At 43.2% G+C, this 17455-nt stretch overlaps 1 pseudogene; it reads right to left on the bottom strand.

The window, feature by feature from the left end:
- Positions 1-17455, bottom strand: part of LOC111954087 (laminin subunit alpha-2-like) — a 153995-nt pseudogene that overhangs the window by 35909 nt on the left and 100631 nt on the right.

Raw genomic sequence — 17455 nt, 5'->3', positions numbered from 1 at the left:
GGGTTGAAAAGTCAAGGAGATCGCTTTCGTAGTAGGAAAGTCAAGGGAGACATCGTTCTGCTTCCTCATACGATCAGTTGGTAGGGACTCCAGTCAAGGTAGACATCCGCTCTGCTGTACGAATCAAAAAAAGCTTTCGTATACCTGCACAGGAGACGATGAGCATGGTCCCCTCCTTTGTGAACGTGTAACGTCCTACAAAGGGACGAACAGTAGCAGGTCTCTCCCTTTTTTGACTTGACATCTCGAAGGCCAGAAAAGCATTCTCCATTGGACTTCACTCAAAGAGCAGTTTGTCTCTCCCTTGAACTTAACGTCAGACAGGAGAGCATTGTCGTCCGTGTATTGAATCGCATCGGACAAAGCATTGTCTCCCTTTGAACTTCCTCGACAGGAGACAGCTATGGTCTCCTTCCGGGAGGTAAAAGTGTTCCTACCATATCCGCTGCCAGGGGAGCAGATGTCTCCCTTGACTTCACTCACAGAGGCATGGCTTCGTCGCATTGAACCTTCTCACAGAGAGCATGTCTCCTTGACTTCCTCACAGAGCATTGCATTCCCTTGACTTTCCTCACAAGAGCATGTCTCCCTTGACTTCCTCACAGAGCATGTCTCCCTTGACTTCCTCACAGAGCCAGGTGTCTCCTGACTTTACATTCGCTCACCATCGATGGCATGTGAGAGACATGTCTCCTTGGTCAATGTTCCTCCGACAGCAGGCATGTCTCCTTGACTTCCTCACAGAGGCATGTCTAAACCCTCTGACTTCCTCACAGAGCATGTCTCCTTGAACTCTCACAGAGCATGTCTCCTTGACTTCCTCACTAGAGCAGTTGACATTCCTCAGCATTGACTTCCTCACAGGAGCAGGATGTTGTTCGTTCTAGGCGTGATGTCTCACATGAGCTATGTCTCTGAGCTTCCGTCACAGAGCAGTCCTTGACTTCCTCACAGAGCATGTCTCCTTGACTTCCTCACAGAGCATGTTCTCTTGACTTCCTCACAGAGCAGTGTCTCCTTGACTTCCTCACAGAGCATGTCTCCCTTGACTTCCTCAAGAGCATGTCTCCCTTGACTTCCTCACAGAGCATGTCTCCCTGACTTCCTCACAGAGCATGTCTCCCTTGACTTCCTCACAGAGCATGTCTCTCTTGACTTCCTCACAGAGCATGTCTCCCTTGACTTCCTCACAGAGCATTGTTTCCCTTGACTTCCTCACAGAGCATGTCTCCTTGACTTCCTCACAGAGCATGTCTCCCTTGACTTCCTCACAGAGCATGTCTCCTTGACTTCCTTCACAGAGCATGTCTCCCTTGACTTCCTCACAGAGCATGTCTCCTTGACTTCCTCACAGAGCATGTCTCCCTTGACTTCCTCACCAGAGCATGGTCCTCCTTGACTTTCCTCACAGAGCATGTCTCCCTTGGACTTCCTCACAGAGCATGTCTCCTTGACTTCCTCACAAGAGCAGTCTTCCTTGACTTCCTCACAGAAGCATGTCTCCCTTGACTTCCTCACAGAGCATGTCTCCTTGAACTTCCTCACAGAGCATGTCTCCCTTGACTTCCTCACAGAGCATGTCTCCCTTGACTTCCTCACAGAGCATGTCTCCCTTGACTTCCTCACAGAGCATGTCTCCCTTGACTTCCTCACAGAGCATGTCTCCTTGATTCCTCACAGAGCATGCTCCCTTGACTTCCTCACAGAGCATGTCTCCCTTGACTTCCTCACAGAGCATGTCTCCCTTGACTTCCTCACAGAGCATGTCTCCTTGACTTCCTCACAGAGCATGTCTCCCTTGACTTCCTCACAGAGCATGTCTCCTTGACTTCCTCACAGAGCATTCTCCCTTGACTTCCTCACAGGCATGTGTCCCTTGACTTCCTCACAGAGATTCTATGATCACATAGAGTTTCTTGTAAAAGCATTAAGGAGGAGATTGGACTGTTTTTTCATGCTGATGTCTTCGTAAAGAGGACAATCTGATTATGCAATCCAACAAACATTTAAGTGTTTAATTGCCTTTGAAACATGCTATGTAATTATTCGCGCCGGGGTCTCTTAATAGGTATATATTTTGTCTCTGTAATCACATTAAGTGTTTTTACGTTTGAAACTGTTCAGGAATGTAAGGAATGCATCCAATTAAGCATCATTTTCAATTTGATATTTTATATTCAAATTAGACCCAATTGGAGCAACTTCTCTCTCCGTTTCCTTTGAACTGATTGGGTTTAGATTTCAAAGACCACATTCATTTGATTACAGTACATTGGTCTGCCAAGCAGAATTTGAATGTCTTTTTAATCAACTTATAAGAAGCCTCCATCGCCATTGAATGGAAAGTAAAAAGTGCTTTTGTTGTGATCCACTTTGTTCTGCCTTGCCTTGAGCAACTCATCTAATCTGGGCGCTCGCTAGCTGCTTCTGTAGCTCATCCCTCTGTGCTCTACGAACACACATACAAAGGCTTGGCTGCATGCAAATAACACGCATACGAAGATGAGCACTTTGCTGATGATGGCGTCTAGTGTAGTGTAGTAATACACACTTCCTGTACTAACTAACTGGCCCTTGGGTGGTTTAGAGGCCAGTGTGGATTCGGCATGTTCTTTTTTACGTTAGCAGCATAGCAAACAGATGCACAGCCCTCTCAGATCCCTCTCTCTCTCTCTCTCTTCTCTCTCTCTCTTCTCTCTCTCTCTCTCTCTCCTCTCTCTCTCTCTCTCTCTCTCTCTCTCTCTCTCTCTCTTCTCTCTCTCTCTCTCTTCTCTCTCTCTCTCTCTCTTCTCTCTCTTCTCTCTCTCTCTCTCTCTCTCTCTCTCTCTCTCTCTCTCTCTCTCTCTCTCTCTCTCTCTCTCCTCTTCTCTCTCTCTCTCTCTCTCTCTCTCTCTCTCTACTCTCTCCCCCCCTCTCTCTCTCCCCCTCCTCTCTCGCTTCTCTCTTCTTTCCCCTCTCACTCTGTCTCTCTATCTCCTTCTCTCTCGGAGACATGCTCTGTGAGGAAGTCAAGGGAGACATGCTCTGTGAGGAAGTCAAGGGAGACATGCTCTGTGCATCCCACTTTGAGTGTGTTCTTTTTTGGAAATCTTTCAGAAAATACTATTTTTATGTAAACGAGGATGGCATCACTGAAGTCAGTCATTGCCTACAGTCAGTAGACATGTAAATAGCCCATTTAAACCAATCCAATCCTCTAATGGATTAGAGACTGTGTTTGAGGTTCAGTGAAAGTTTGTGTGTGTGTTTGCGTTCCTTTGACAGTGTGTGTGTTTGTGTGTGCATGTGGTTTTTGTGTGCATTCCTTTGAATGTGTGCGCATGTGTGTCTGTGTATCTTCGCATGCGCGTGTCTGTGCCGTATGTTTCTGGCAGTGCCAGTCCCACCTGCATGTACAGTTGACGTCGGAAGTTTACATACACTTAGGTTGGAGTCATTAAAACTCGTTTTTCAACCACTCCACACATTTCCTGTTAACAAACTATAGATTTGGTATGTCGGTTAGGACATCTACTTTGTGCATGACACAAGTCATTTTTCCAACAATTGTTTACAGACAGATTATTTCACTTACAATTCACTGTATCACAATTCCAGTGGGTCAGAAGTTTACATACACTAAGTTGACTGTGGTTTTAAACAGCTTGGAAAATTCCAGAAAACGATGCCATGGCTTTAGAAGCTTCTGATAGGCTAATTGACAACATTTGAGTCAATTGGAGTCAACCTGTGGATGTATTTCAAGGCCTACCTTCAAACTCAGTGCCTCTTGGCTTGACATCATGGGAAAATCAAAAGAAATCAGCCAAGACCCCAGAAAAAAACTTGTAGACCTCCACAAGTCTGGTTCATCCTTGGGAGAAATTTCCAAATGCCTGAAGGTACCATGTTCATCTCTACAAACGATTGTACGCAACTATGAACACCATGTGACCACCAGCCGTCATACCGCTCAAAAAGGAGACGCGTTCTGTCTCCTAGAGATGAACGTACTTTGATGTGAAAAGTGCAAATCAATCCCAGAACAACAGCAAAGGACCTTGTGAAGATGCTGGAGGAAACAGGTACAAAAGTATCTATATTCACAGTAAAACAAATCCTATACCGACATAACCTGAAAGGCCGCTCAGCAAGGAAGCAGCCACTGCTCCAAAACCGCCATAAAAAAGCCAGACTACGGTTTGCAACTGCACATGGGGACAAAGATTGTACTTTTTGGAGACATTTTCTTTGGTCTGATGAAACAAAAATAGAGCTGTTTGGCCATAACGACCATCGTTATGTTTGGAGGAAAAGGGGGGATGCTTGCAAGCCGAAGAACACCATCCCTACCGTGAAGCACGCGGGTGGCATTATCATGTTGTGGGGGTGCTTTGCTGCAGGAGGGACTGGTGCACTTCACAAAATAGATGGCATAATGAGGAATGAAAATGATGTGGATATATTGAAGCAACATCTCAAGACATCAGTCACGAAGTTAAAGTTTGGTCGCAAATGGGTCTTCCAAATGGTCAATGACCCCAAGCATACACCCAAAGTTGTGGCAAAATGGCTTAAGGACAACAAAGTCAAGGTATTGGAGTGGCCATCACAAAGCCCTGACCTCAATCCTATAGATCATTTGTGGGCAGAACTGAAAAAGCGTGTGCAAGCAAGGAGGCCTACAAATCTGACTCAGTTACACCAGCTCTGTCAGGAGGAATGGGCCAAAATTCACCCAACTTATTGTGGGAAGCTTGTGGGAGGCTAACCAAAACGTTTGACCCAAGTTAAATAATTTAATGGCAATGCTACCAAATACTAATTGAGTGTATGTAAACTTCTGACCCACTGGGAATGTGGTGAAAGAAATCAAAGCTGAAATAAATCATTCTCTCTGCTATTATTTTGACATTTCATATTCTTAAAATAAAGTGGTGATCCTAACTGACCTAAGACAGGGCATTTTTACTAGGATTAAATGTCAGGAATTGTGAAAAACTGAGTTTAAATGTATTTGGCTAAGGTGTATGTAAACTTCTGACTTCAACTGTAGCAGGGATGGTCCATGTTGGCGAGGCTATGGGAGAAAGGTTCCCTGCTGACACTAATCATGTCACCCACGGTGAGAAGCCACAACGTGCCAGCCCACAACTGATTATACCGCCTTCTCCAGACCCCATCCTCCATCCTTATTAATTAGGCCTTTACATGGCAACACCGCTTCAGCGCTCTACACCGACCAGGCCCTTTATTAACAGAATCATCTTCCAATTTCAACCCAGTATAAAATGTTACAAAACAATGGCGTCTAATCACAGAGCAGAGGACACAGCACTGAGCCCAGACACTGATTTCCACAACATCCTGACGCTCTGGCCTTTATGACACTCAATCAGTGCTCTGCAGCATTACAGCAGGAATGTCATTTAGATGTACTAGTTTATGGGAGAATCTTATCTTATATGAATGTAGACAAATGTACTGTACCTTCTGCAGCCAGTAGGTTGTTCTTGACGAATAGTTCCAGGTCTTTGGCTCTTTTGTGGATTCTCTCAGCATCGTCGTCTGTTTGCTCGCCTGTTGTATTCGGCGCATGTGACTATTACAACTTGATTTTATTTTATTTGAAATTGTGCCTAGTGTGTTAACTGCATGTTTCCAATCCGGAATCCTGTGGCCCCCAATGGTCTAAGGGACAGCCTCAAAGTGACTGGTCCAAAAAATCTAGTTCATAACTAGCAGTCAGAGTTGATTTAGACCATTCATAAATGCTATATCAAGGTCAATAGCTAAGTACTGTTCCTGACTGTGTGTTCGAATCAAAAGAGACAACCTAGGACATACACAAAGAACCAATGTCAATGAAAATATATGGATTTCTTACAATAACCAAGGCTTCAAAAGAAAAGATAAATCTTTGTTTTGCAGCGAGGAACAAAACAACAAGGTCAGGACTATAGAATGAGTGAATCACAAAATGGACTAGCTGTGCTTACGTAACAGACTAGGACTAAATCAAACAACCTAACAGACTGGTCTTGATTAAATATCAATGTCAGAATGTGTTTTCTTGTCAGAGAAATGAGAAGTAGAGATGTCTTATGGACAGTGGGTTGTTTTGGTAACAGAGCTTTATCCAAAGATCTTTCTGCAACAGAACATTCTACAGTACCAGTCAAAAGTTTGGACACACCTACTCATTCCAGGGTTTTTCTTTATTTTTACTATTTTCTACCTTGTAGAATAATAGTGCAGACTTCAAAACTATGAAATAACACATATAGAATCATGTAGTAACCAACAAAGTGTTAAACAAATCAAAATATATTTTATATATGAAATTCATCAAAGTAGCCACCCTTTGCCTTGATGACAGCTTTGCACACTCTTGGCATTCTCTCAACCAGCTTTATGAGGTAGTCACCTGGAATGCATTTCAATTAACAGGTGTGCCTTGTTAAAAGTTAATTTGTGGAATTTCTTTCCTTCTTNCTACCAAATACTAATTGAGTGTATGTAAACTTCTGACCCACTGGGAATGTGGTGAAAGAAATCAAAGCTGAAATAAATCATTCTCTCTGCTATTATTTTGACATTTCATATTCTTAAAATAAAGTGGTGATCCTAACTGACCTAAGACAGGGCATTTTTACTAGGATTAAATGTCAGGAATTGTGAAAAACTGAGTTTAAATGTATTTGGCTAAGGTGTATGTAAACTTCTGACTTCAACTGTAGCAGGGATGGTCCATGTTGGCGAGGCTATGGGAGAAAGGTTCCCTGCTGACACTAATCATGTCACCCACGGTGAGAAGCCACAACGTGCCAGCCCACAACTGATTATACCGCCTTCTCCAGACCCCATCCTCCATCCTTATTAATTAGGCCTTTACATGGCAACACCGCTTCAGCGCTCTACACCGACCAGGCCCTTTATTAACAGAATCATCTTCCAATTTCAACCCAGTATAAAATGTTACAAAACAATGGCGTCTAATCACAGAGCAGAGGACACAGCACTGAGCCCAGACACTGATTTCCACAACATCCTGACGCTCTGGCCTTTATGACACTCAATCAGTGCTCTGCAGCATTACAGCAGGAATGTCATTTAGATGTACTAGTTTATGGGAGAATCTTATCTTATATGAATGTAGACAAATGTACTGTACCTTCTGCAGCCAGTAGGTTGTTCTTGACGAATAGTTCCAGGTCTTTGGCTCTTTTGTGGATTCTCTCAGCATCGTCGTCTGTTTGCTCGCCTGTTGTATTCGGCGCATGTGACTATTACAACTTGATTTTATTTTATTTGAAATTGTGCCTAGTGTGTTAACTGCATGTTTCCAATCCGGAATCCTGTGGCCCCCAATGGTCTAAGGGACAGCCTCAAAGTGACTGGTCCAAAAAATCTAGTTCATAACTAGCAGTCAGAGTTGATTTAGACCATTCATAAATGCTATATCAAGGTCAATAGCTAAGTACTGTTCCTGACTGTGTGTTCGAATCAAAAGAGACAACCTAGGACATACACAAAGAACCAATGTCAATGAAAATATATGGATTTCTTACAATAACCAAGGCTTCAAAAGAAAAGATAAATCTTTGTTTTGCAGCGAGGAACAAAACAACAAGGTCAGGACTATAGAATGAGTGAATCACAAAATGGACTAGCTGTGCTTACGTAACAGACTAGGACTAAATCAAACAACCTAACAGACTGGTCTTGATTAAATATCAATGTCAGAATGTGTTTTCTTGTCAGAGAAATGAGAAGTAGAGATGTCTTATGGACAGTGGGTTGTTTTGGTAACAGAGCTTTATCCAAAGATCTTTCTGCAACAGAACATTCTACAGTACCAGTCAAAAGTTTGGACACACCTACTCATTCCAGGGTTTTTCTTTATTTTTACTATTTTCTACCTTGTAGAATAATAGTGCAGACTTCAAAACTATGAAATAACACATATAGAATCATGTAGTAACCAACAAAGTGTTAAACAAATCAAAATATATTTTATATATGAAATTCATCAAAGTAGCCACCCTTTGCCTTGATGACAGCTTTGCACACTCTTGGCATTCTCTCAACCAGCTTTATGAGGTAGTCACCTGGAATGCATTTCAATTAACAGGTGTGCCTTGTTAAAAGTTAATTTGTGGAATTTCTTTCCTTCTTGATGTGTTTGAGCCACTCAGTTGTGTTGTGACAAGGTAGGGGTGATATACAGAAGATAGCTCTATTTGGTAAAAAAAACAAGTCCATATTATGGCAAGAACAGCTCAAAGAAAGCAAAGAGAAACGACAGTCCATTATTTAAGACATGAAGGTCAGTAAATACGGAACATTCCAAGAACTTTGAAAGTTTCTTCAAATGCAGTCGCAAAACCCTCAAGCGCCATGATGATACTGGCTCTCATGAGGACCGCCACAGGAAAGGAAGACCCAGAGTTACCTGCAGAGGATAGGTTCATTAGAGTTAACTGCACCTCAGATTGATGCCCAAAAAAATAAATGCTTCATAGAGTTCAAGTAAAAGACACATCTCAAAATCAACTGTTCAGAGGAGATTGCGTGAATCAGGCCTTCATGGTCGAATTGCTGTAAAGAAACCACTACTAAAGGACACCAATAAGAAGAGACTTGCTTGGGCCAAGAAACACAACTAATGGACATTAGACCGGTGGAAATCTGTTCTTTGGTCTGATGAGTCCAAATTTTAGATTTTTGGTTCCAACCGCCGTGTCTTTGTGAGATGCGGTGTAGGTGAACGAATGATCTCTGCATGTGTGGTTCCCACCGTGAAGCACGGAGGAGGAGGTGTGATGATGTGGGGGTGCTTTGCTGGTGACACTGTCAGTGATTTATTTAAAATTCAAGGCACACTTAACCAGCATGGCTACCACAGCATTCTGCAGCGATACGCCATCCTATCTGGTTTGCGCTTATTGGGACTATCATTTGTTTTTTAACAGAACAATAACCCAAAACACACCTCCAGGCTGTGCAAGGGCTATTTGACCAGTAGGTTGTCACCAGGCTGCCTAGGTTACTGCCAGCCAGCTGCAGGCGCCTCTCCAGCGAATTCTGTGGCGAGAGCATGTGCTGTGGGGGAGACACACACATACACACGCAGAGGGGAGAGAGTCAGAGTGGGGCACTGTGCCGAAAGGTCATCTACCATTAAATCACCACAGGTCTGGCAGGCGAGGTGTGTGTGAGCAGACCCTTGATTCCCTGTATTTAACTTGCACCCCAGCCCAATTCATCAGTGTTATGCCAGTGGTCCCCCTGCCATATATCTCCTCACAGACTTACAAGCAGCAGAGCATGTCCTTCATGTCCTTCCAGCGACTGCAAAAGGGCATCTAACTTCAGGACTCTAAAAGCCAGCCTGAGCCAATGATCTGGCTTTCCACAAGAGGGGAGCAATCAAGTGATGTCTTCATTGGCCCCTCAGGATGCCCTTTAGTAATAATCTGGATCTTTGTTGTGTCTTATATCTCAGTTCCATCTCCTCTGCTTTCCGAGGATTGGGGAAATTCACTCTTGTTATCAAAAAACGCGCTTGTTATCAATACGTTTAAAGGCTGCTGTGTGTGTAATATATTACTGTTACAGAGACTGTGGTGATTGTGTCTTTGGTCTTGCAGGAGAGGGAGTAGGTGGCTAAATGGAGTGGAGCTATGGCGTCGTCTGGAGGGATTGAGGATGTTTTGAAGCCGCGGTGTGTTACGGGTCTACATCTCCCACAGAGACACTAAACAGCTGAGAGATATAACCCAGCACCCTTGTCCAGGTGGGTAACTTAATCACAACTGATTCTGTTCATCTTAGCAAAATCCAAGTAATTTTTAAAAAATATCAGCTTAGAATCTTTATCTTTAAAATCTAATAATCATATAATTGTTTTATATAGAAATAATGTAGTACTCTCTTTGGGAGAACACTAAGGAAGTGTTTGGGAGCCTTCTATTCACCTTGAGTTACTCTGTCATGTTCTCAACTGGTAGAGGACTTTGTATGGCAGTGGTAGAGGGGTGGTGAGGTTGATACTGGTGATGATTTGATGCAATCTTTGCAATACACTAATGAGGAAGCCCAGAACAGTCGTCATCGCATGCTATAAACACACACACACACACCACACACACACACACACACAACACACAACACCACACACAACACACAACACCACACACACACACACACACACACACACACAACACACACACACACACACACACACACACACCACACCACACAGTCTTGTATCAGCTAACCTTGTGGGGACATACAATTCAGTCCCATTTAATCCTATTTCCCTAACCCTAACCTAAACCTAACCCTAACCGTACTCTTACCCTAACCCTAACCTCAACCTACCCTAACCCTAACCCTAACCAAAACCTAACTTATCCTAACCCTACAAACTCCTAACCCTAAACCCTACAACTAACCTAGCTCCTAACCTTAATATTTACTTAATTCTAACCCTAACACTATTCTAACCTTAACCTAAACCCCTAGAAATAGCATTTGACCTTGTGGGGACTAACAAAATGTCCCCAGTGTCTATTTTTTACTTTGTTATCTATTCTTGTAGGGACTTCTGGTCCCCACAAGAATATGTTAAACACGTCCACACACACACCAACCACACACACCACACACCACACACACACACACACACACACACACACACACACACACACACACACACACACACACACACACACACACACATCACACCACCCTACTGGGGGTCAAGGGGTCAACCCCAAGGGCATGGGGGTGCTAATGGTAGCTTGTTGCCTGGCAACATCTCTACCAGGGGGGCATTACTGTATTTACAAGGGCGACTGTGTTGCCACCCTAGGAGGGGCCACAGCCTGAGAGAAGTGCTTTTCAATGTGAGGGACATGGTGGAACGGGTTGAGCCCCAGCTTCTTCCTCCTTCACCTTGTTTAGTTTAATTTCATACCATTCCCCCACACACACCAGTGCTCCCTCAAAAGACACAATCGCTCTTTGAAAACACTTCAAGATAGCCGTCCTTGGTCCTCTACTCTTTAGGCTTTGGAGAATCCTGGAGTTTTTTTTGCTGGTTTGAGATTAAACAGGAGCGGCACCGGGTGAAGGGATCTCGAGCGTGAAATTTAACATAGAGTGTGAAACGGCTTTTGGCAACCCATTATGAGTGTTCAACATGCCACAAGCAATAGGAAAGCAAAACACACACTTGCGGGCACAGTACACACACACACACACACACAAAACAAACCATGTGTAGACTTGTCATGTCCTTCCAGTTTCTCCTGAAGAAATGAACATGTTTTTTACAGACCCGCTGTTACAGAGGAAGGCCTGACAATCCACACAGAAAGAGGGCACACATCCTGCGAGTGTGAGAGTTTGTGATAAAACAGTCAAATGCACACGCTGCATGAAATACATGCACAAGATCACACACCAGTCCAATTCCTGTTACCATCCTCAAAGGTAAGACAACATGAGGCCAATCAGTTTCACTTGAATCATCTGACATGCAGTCTCAAACAAATTACAGTAATTAAAGAGCAAACAATGTTTAGTGAAACAAGGCTGCTACTTCTTTTTTTACAAATGAAGGTTTGACAGTGTTCTTTACTTCATCTTATTTTTTTACAGAAATAGTGTGGCTGCCATCTTTGTTTACTTTGTGGATTGGAGCTCCTTCGCATGCAGTTGGGGTATAATGTTTTGTCTGCCATGTTTTGGCCTTCTCCAGTGGCAAATGATCAGGGTATTTACAAGGGCTTTCCACAGATGGAAGGAGGAGTTGGTTAAAAGTATCTTTCATCTTTCCTTTTCTCCAGATCCACCGCAATCTTATTTTTGCAATGCTATCGAAATGTCGAATTTCCTGTGTCTCTTTTCCAGGGTCGTATTCATTAGTCGGATTACTCCAAAAAGAAAACATTTTGTAACAAAAACTAGAGTTTCTATTGGACGAATAGGTCCCTCCCTATTCTGTTCCGTTTGCTTCCTAGAGTAAACGGTATACGGGTTATTTTTTGCATCAGATGAAATGTTTTGCTACGGAATCCGACTAATGAATACACCCCAGGTTGAGAATCCTAAAGTGGAGGAAGAATGGCGCCAAGCAAGCTCAAACCTGCATCTCTCGAATATAGTCTTCCAAATTTAAACGTGGTCCTCGCAAATATTTAAAAAACGACTGATGCTGAGTACTTTTTTCCTCTTGTTAATAGTGACCATGGAGGGATTAACACGGAGTTTGAAGGAGTTGAAGAGAATGAGGATGAAGTATTAAATTAAGGATCGGTGTCTGAAAAGTGGGAAGACCTGTCCACGATGATTCTTTGTTGATTGAAGTACGGTTGAGGGGAAAAAAAGTAAATCATGGGGTTGTTTGACACGTATGATGTTTTGATTTGGAGTTTCTCCCTTCTCGGGCAATGTTATGATATGTTATCTACCCAGTTAAAGCATTCATGCCTACTGTGTTGCAGGGATTTTGCTGCCAGATATTTGGTCATGTAGCATCAGTTCGTAGGAAGGAGCAGCCTAGATGTGCCCGATGTGAGGCTTTTCATTTCGTGGAGACATGCCTGGAGGACAAACCCAGTCAGTGTAGTAACTCCAAAGGTAATCATGAAGCCAGGTCTTCAGAGTGCCCGGTAAAAGTGAAACAGATACAGGTAACTAAAGTCAGAATAGGACAGGGTTTTACATTAGGTATGCAGTGCAGTGAAAAAGGTTGGGGTGGACTGGGAGGGAATGCTCTCCCCGCCGCTGTTACAGAAGGACCAACGGCAACAGTGAATGTTCCCATTACAACTTGTGGTCCCCAGAAAATGTGCTTTGACAAATCTAGGTTCCTGGCTTCATCACGATGGTTGTGAATTGTGCTGTGCAAGTAGAACACAGGCCACAGAAAATCGGCATTGTTGTGAAAGCAGCTGAAATTTTTATGGAAGTTCGAGGCATATCTGTGAACCTACAGGAAATGTTGCCAGTAGAAGTGCCGGTCTCCCAGGCCCGAGGAAGGATTAATCCCACCTGATCTATCTGTATTATGGATAGTGGGATAGGGGTGGGTGCTGATTATGTAATTTAGGGTGGGTTTTAGTTTTTTTGGTTTCATCCAATATATATTTTTGTTCATCTGAGTGTGTCTTGCACTCATACAGTACCTGTGAAAGGCATCAATACACTTAAAAATCCACTAGAAGAAGAAGACTACTTTCACCCGCTATTGCGCCGCCACCCTAACAAGCAGCACACTTTTTGCGGCTTGCCTCGCACCAATCAAGGAAGGGAATGAGGCCTACCTAGCTAGCTAATTTCCCGCCGTTTGACGATGAACTCTTCACGACAAATTACGATAATATAATGTTCAGAAAATGTTGCCATTAAAAATGATTTATTTATTTTTCTCACCAATTTCAATCTTGACTCATCGCTGCAACTGCCCAAAGGGTAGGCGAAGGTCGAGTCATGCGTCCTCCGAAACATGACCCATCAAACTGTGCTTCTTAACACCCACCCTCTTGACCTGGAAGCCAGCCGCACCAATGTGTCGGAGGAAACAGCGTTCAACTGACGACCGAGGTCAGCCTGCAGGCGCCTGCCCGCCACAAGAGAGCGATGAGCCAAGTAAAGCCCCCCCAGCCAAACCCTCCCCTAACCCGGACGACACTGGGCCAATTGTGCGCTGCCCTAGGGTCTCCCAATCACGGCCGGTTGTGACACTCGGGAGGCCTGCCATTACATTTGGATAAACGGAAGGAGTTCCTGAGCAGCAATGTCGATTATCGACTTTAATTACAGTCCAAGAGTGTTGTTGTGGAGCACCATACAATCTGCATCCACCTCCAAAAGATGAGGCATGATCATTGAGGTATAAAAGAACTGGAGACTGCTTCCTAGATGGACGCCCGTTGTTTTTTAACGTAATCTACTCACGTTCACATACCCTGTTTCGTGGTCGCTGCCATCTGCTTTACAGAGCCGATAATGCCTGCGCACTAGCGCTCAGTGCGCACTGTAGCAAGCGCGAGCAGTGATGACATCGTCACGTCATCCAAAAGCATGGCAGACAAAAAAACGGCCTTGAAGACAATTACTGGAATAATTCAATGAATATTTTTGTCACAAAGGTGATAACGAAAGTGTCTTTTTAGGAATTTTTAAATTGTACTTCTCTGTGGGGCCATCTATGGGATTGTCCTTTTGGCCTCGGCTTCATCTAAATTGCAGTACCGAAAGTGAGTACAGTGGAAAGCGTGCTTCCAGGCCAGAACCCTGGCCCCCTGGGCATGATCCCTTCGGCTTTGGCTCAAAGGAAACCTTTGGAGGAAACCCCCAAAACAACTGTCATGACTGCACGTGAGGATCACAATGGGTCAGATCAGCTTGGCAGATGAGCTGGACAATCACCAGACCTCTCCCACCCACCCACAAAGGGGGGGGGGGGGGGGACTGTGGGGGTTTTGACATCTTCACACACTGGTCGTAAATTCTATGCAGCAGGAGAACTCTTGCTCTTAGTATCAACCAAAGAATGTCTTCGTCTCCAGAAGACTGTACTTTTGCCACCCAAAAACTCTAACGTTCAAAAAGTGGATAATGAAACAATAGTTCTATTCAATAAGAATGTGGGAAATGGTCAGTGGGGAGATGTAGAAAACAATGTCTATTGCATTTCATTTTTGTGATGTTATTAAAAAACTGCATGTACCAAATACTTAACTTGGAATGAAATACCCCCTTTATATGTCACGTTTCCATCCAATACGTTGTGCATAGGATATGAAACATTATGAAGATATTTCTGTTAAGATAGGAATGTGATTTTAGGAGTCATAAGAGATAACTTCTAATCATATCCTTTGCACATTAAGTAGCCACACCCGAGTGAGGTCAGAAGAGGCTGTCAGACGGATGGAGCCGTCCCTTTGGCCACAGCAGCATTGCTTCTAGTCAAAGACGGTAGCATAGCACGAGTTCGACAGATATATATGAAAAAGCATCCCAAATTGGGTCCTTATCTTTTGTGGATCTTCCATCAGAATGTTCTCACAAGGGTCCTTTGTTCAGAACCGACTTTATTTGGATCCATAACGAACGATTTCCTCAGAATTAGCAAGCACCATTAGCTAGCATTGCTAGCCTTCGTTCCTGAACCAATTCTTGCGTCGCATCACGTCTAAAGTCCAGAATAAATTTCAATAATATAATTAAACTATATTGAAAAAACATACTTTAGATGATATGTGTGACATGTATCAAAGAAAATCGAAGCCAGAGATCATATTCACTTTAAAAAGGTTCTTCAATGAGCCGAGTACAGGTCAGACTTCGCGCCCAGGTAAGAATAAATAAAAGTGCGCACGTCTCAGTCCAAGCGTTGTGTTCAGCATCCCTGGTCGGAAGATAATCAACTTGATTTTTTCGTCTCACTTCCGCATGGACCCCAGGCGAAGGCGTATGCGTGTTTCTACAGTCATAAAGTGACATCCCTTGTTATAGACAAGCTCCTGAAGAGAGAGTTTGCTTTTGGAAATCTCACTTCCGGTTAGGAACTGGTCTGTAAAAGGAGTTCTGTTTCACTTAGAGAAATAATTCAAACGTTTTTAGAAACTAGAGACTGTTTTCTATCCAATAGTAATAATAATATGCATATTGTACGAGCAAGAATTGAGTACGAGGCCGTTTAAAAATCATACGATTTTCTCCAAAAGTGAAAACAGCACCCCCTTGTCCTCAACAGGTTAAAAGGGCCGGCTAAGAAGTAACATATTAGACCAGAAAGACGTGAGACCATGGTCCACATGTTGAAATGGTTAGAAACTCTGAAACTCTCAACACGAGGTGAAGAAAATGAACTTACCAGACCAGGACACCGCCAGTCTGCAAATGTGTGTGTAAAGTGGTTTGGAACTTTGACTATCTACCCAAGGAAGAGGAGAAGAAAACTCCCCTCTCAGACAATCACTGGTACGGCTGTTCCAGACAATCACTGGTACGGCTGTTCTTAGGAAACAGCCCATTGGACACTGGACAACTAAGAAGGACATTGTGACCTCTGGTGGACAATCAGAGCGTGTACTGTACAAGTGGCCCACAGGAAAGGCTCACCGAAACAACTTTCCAAGAGGGCTTGGTTCCGACCGAGATAAACGACGAACGAACGGCATTCAACGCGCAAATACATTCATTATTTTCTTATTCCAAACAGGTGGCAGTTTGTGTACAAGGTATATGATTAATGTGAGGACAGTCCTAGAATGTATCCACGATAAATGTCCCTTTTTCTCTATCTCTCTATTCTCACCACCCCATTCTCCATCGCTGTGTAAATAGCCGTCATATCTTGTCAGTACACTAGGAACCTTTGTCTCATGTAAGTGTGTATGTGTATTCTGTGTTATTATTTAGTTAGCTTGTAAATAATTAAATTAAAAACATTTTGTGTAGTGCTGAATCAAAAGTAAAGCTGGGGTTCTTGCGGGTCCAAGGAGTATTCGTTGTTCAGAATGAGACTGATATGAGGTAATGATTAATAAGTGACTGTTATCGATATATAACTTATATATCTTTTCGAGTTTATTCGGGAGATGGTAACTCGTTAAACAACTTCTTCCGTGGTGCCCCAAATCCTATTGAGTTAATTGTTACATAAATATTGTTACATAAATAACAGTCATCAGATTAACGAAAGTCAAGTCACGACATAGCTAAACATGATAAAACAATGATACGCAACATGCAACAATTTAAACGATTTTACTGAGCTATAGTTCATATAAGGAAATCAGTCAACTTAAATAAATAAATTAGGCCCTAATCTATAGATTTCATATGACTGGGAATACAGATATGCATCTGTTGGTCACAGATACCTTAAAAAAAATTGACCTCACAATGGGCCTCAGGATCTCGTCACGGTATCTCTGTGCGTTCAAATTGCACTCTGTTTACAACATTGACATCAGCAAACCGCTCGCCCACACAACGCCATATATGTGGACTGCGGTTGTGAGGCTGTTTGGATGTTTTGCCAAATTCTCTAAAACGACGTTGGAGGCGGCTTATGGTAGAGAAATTAACATTAAATTCTCTAGCATCACCTCTGGTGGACATTCCTGTATGCCAATTGCATGCTCCCTCAAAACTTGAGACATCTGTGGCATTGTGTTGTGTGACAAAACTACACATTTTGGTGGCTTTTTATTGTCCCCAGCACAAGGTGCACCTATGTAATGCTATCTGCTTCTTGATATGCCACACCTGTCAGGTGGATGGATTATCTTGGCAATGGAGAAAAATGCTCACCAACAGGGATGTTAACAAATTCGTGCACAACATTTGAAGGAAATAAGCATTTTGTGGAACATTTCTGGGAGCTTTTATTTCAGCTCATGAAACATGGAACCAACACTTTACAGGTCACTGTATGAGGTGAGTT

This window comes from Salvelinus sp. IW2-2015, linkage group LG28 (genome assembly GCF_002910315.2).
Source record: "Salvelinus sp. IW2-2015 linkage group LG28, ASM291031v2, whole genome shotgun sequence".
In the NCBI taxonomy this organism is placed as follows: Eukaryota; Metazoa; Chordata; class Actinopteri; order Salmoniformes; family Salmonidae; genus Salvelinus; species Salvelinus sp. IW2-2015.
Note: the sequence above shows the minus strand (reverse complement) of the source record. Positions and strands in the feature narration are given on the sequence as shown.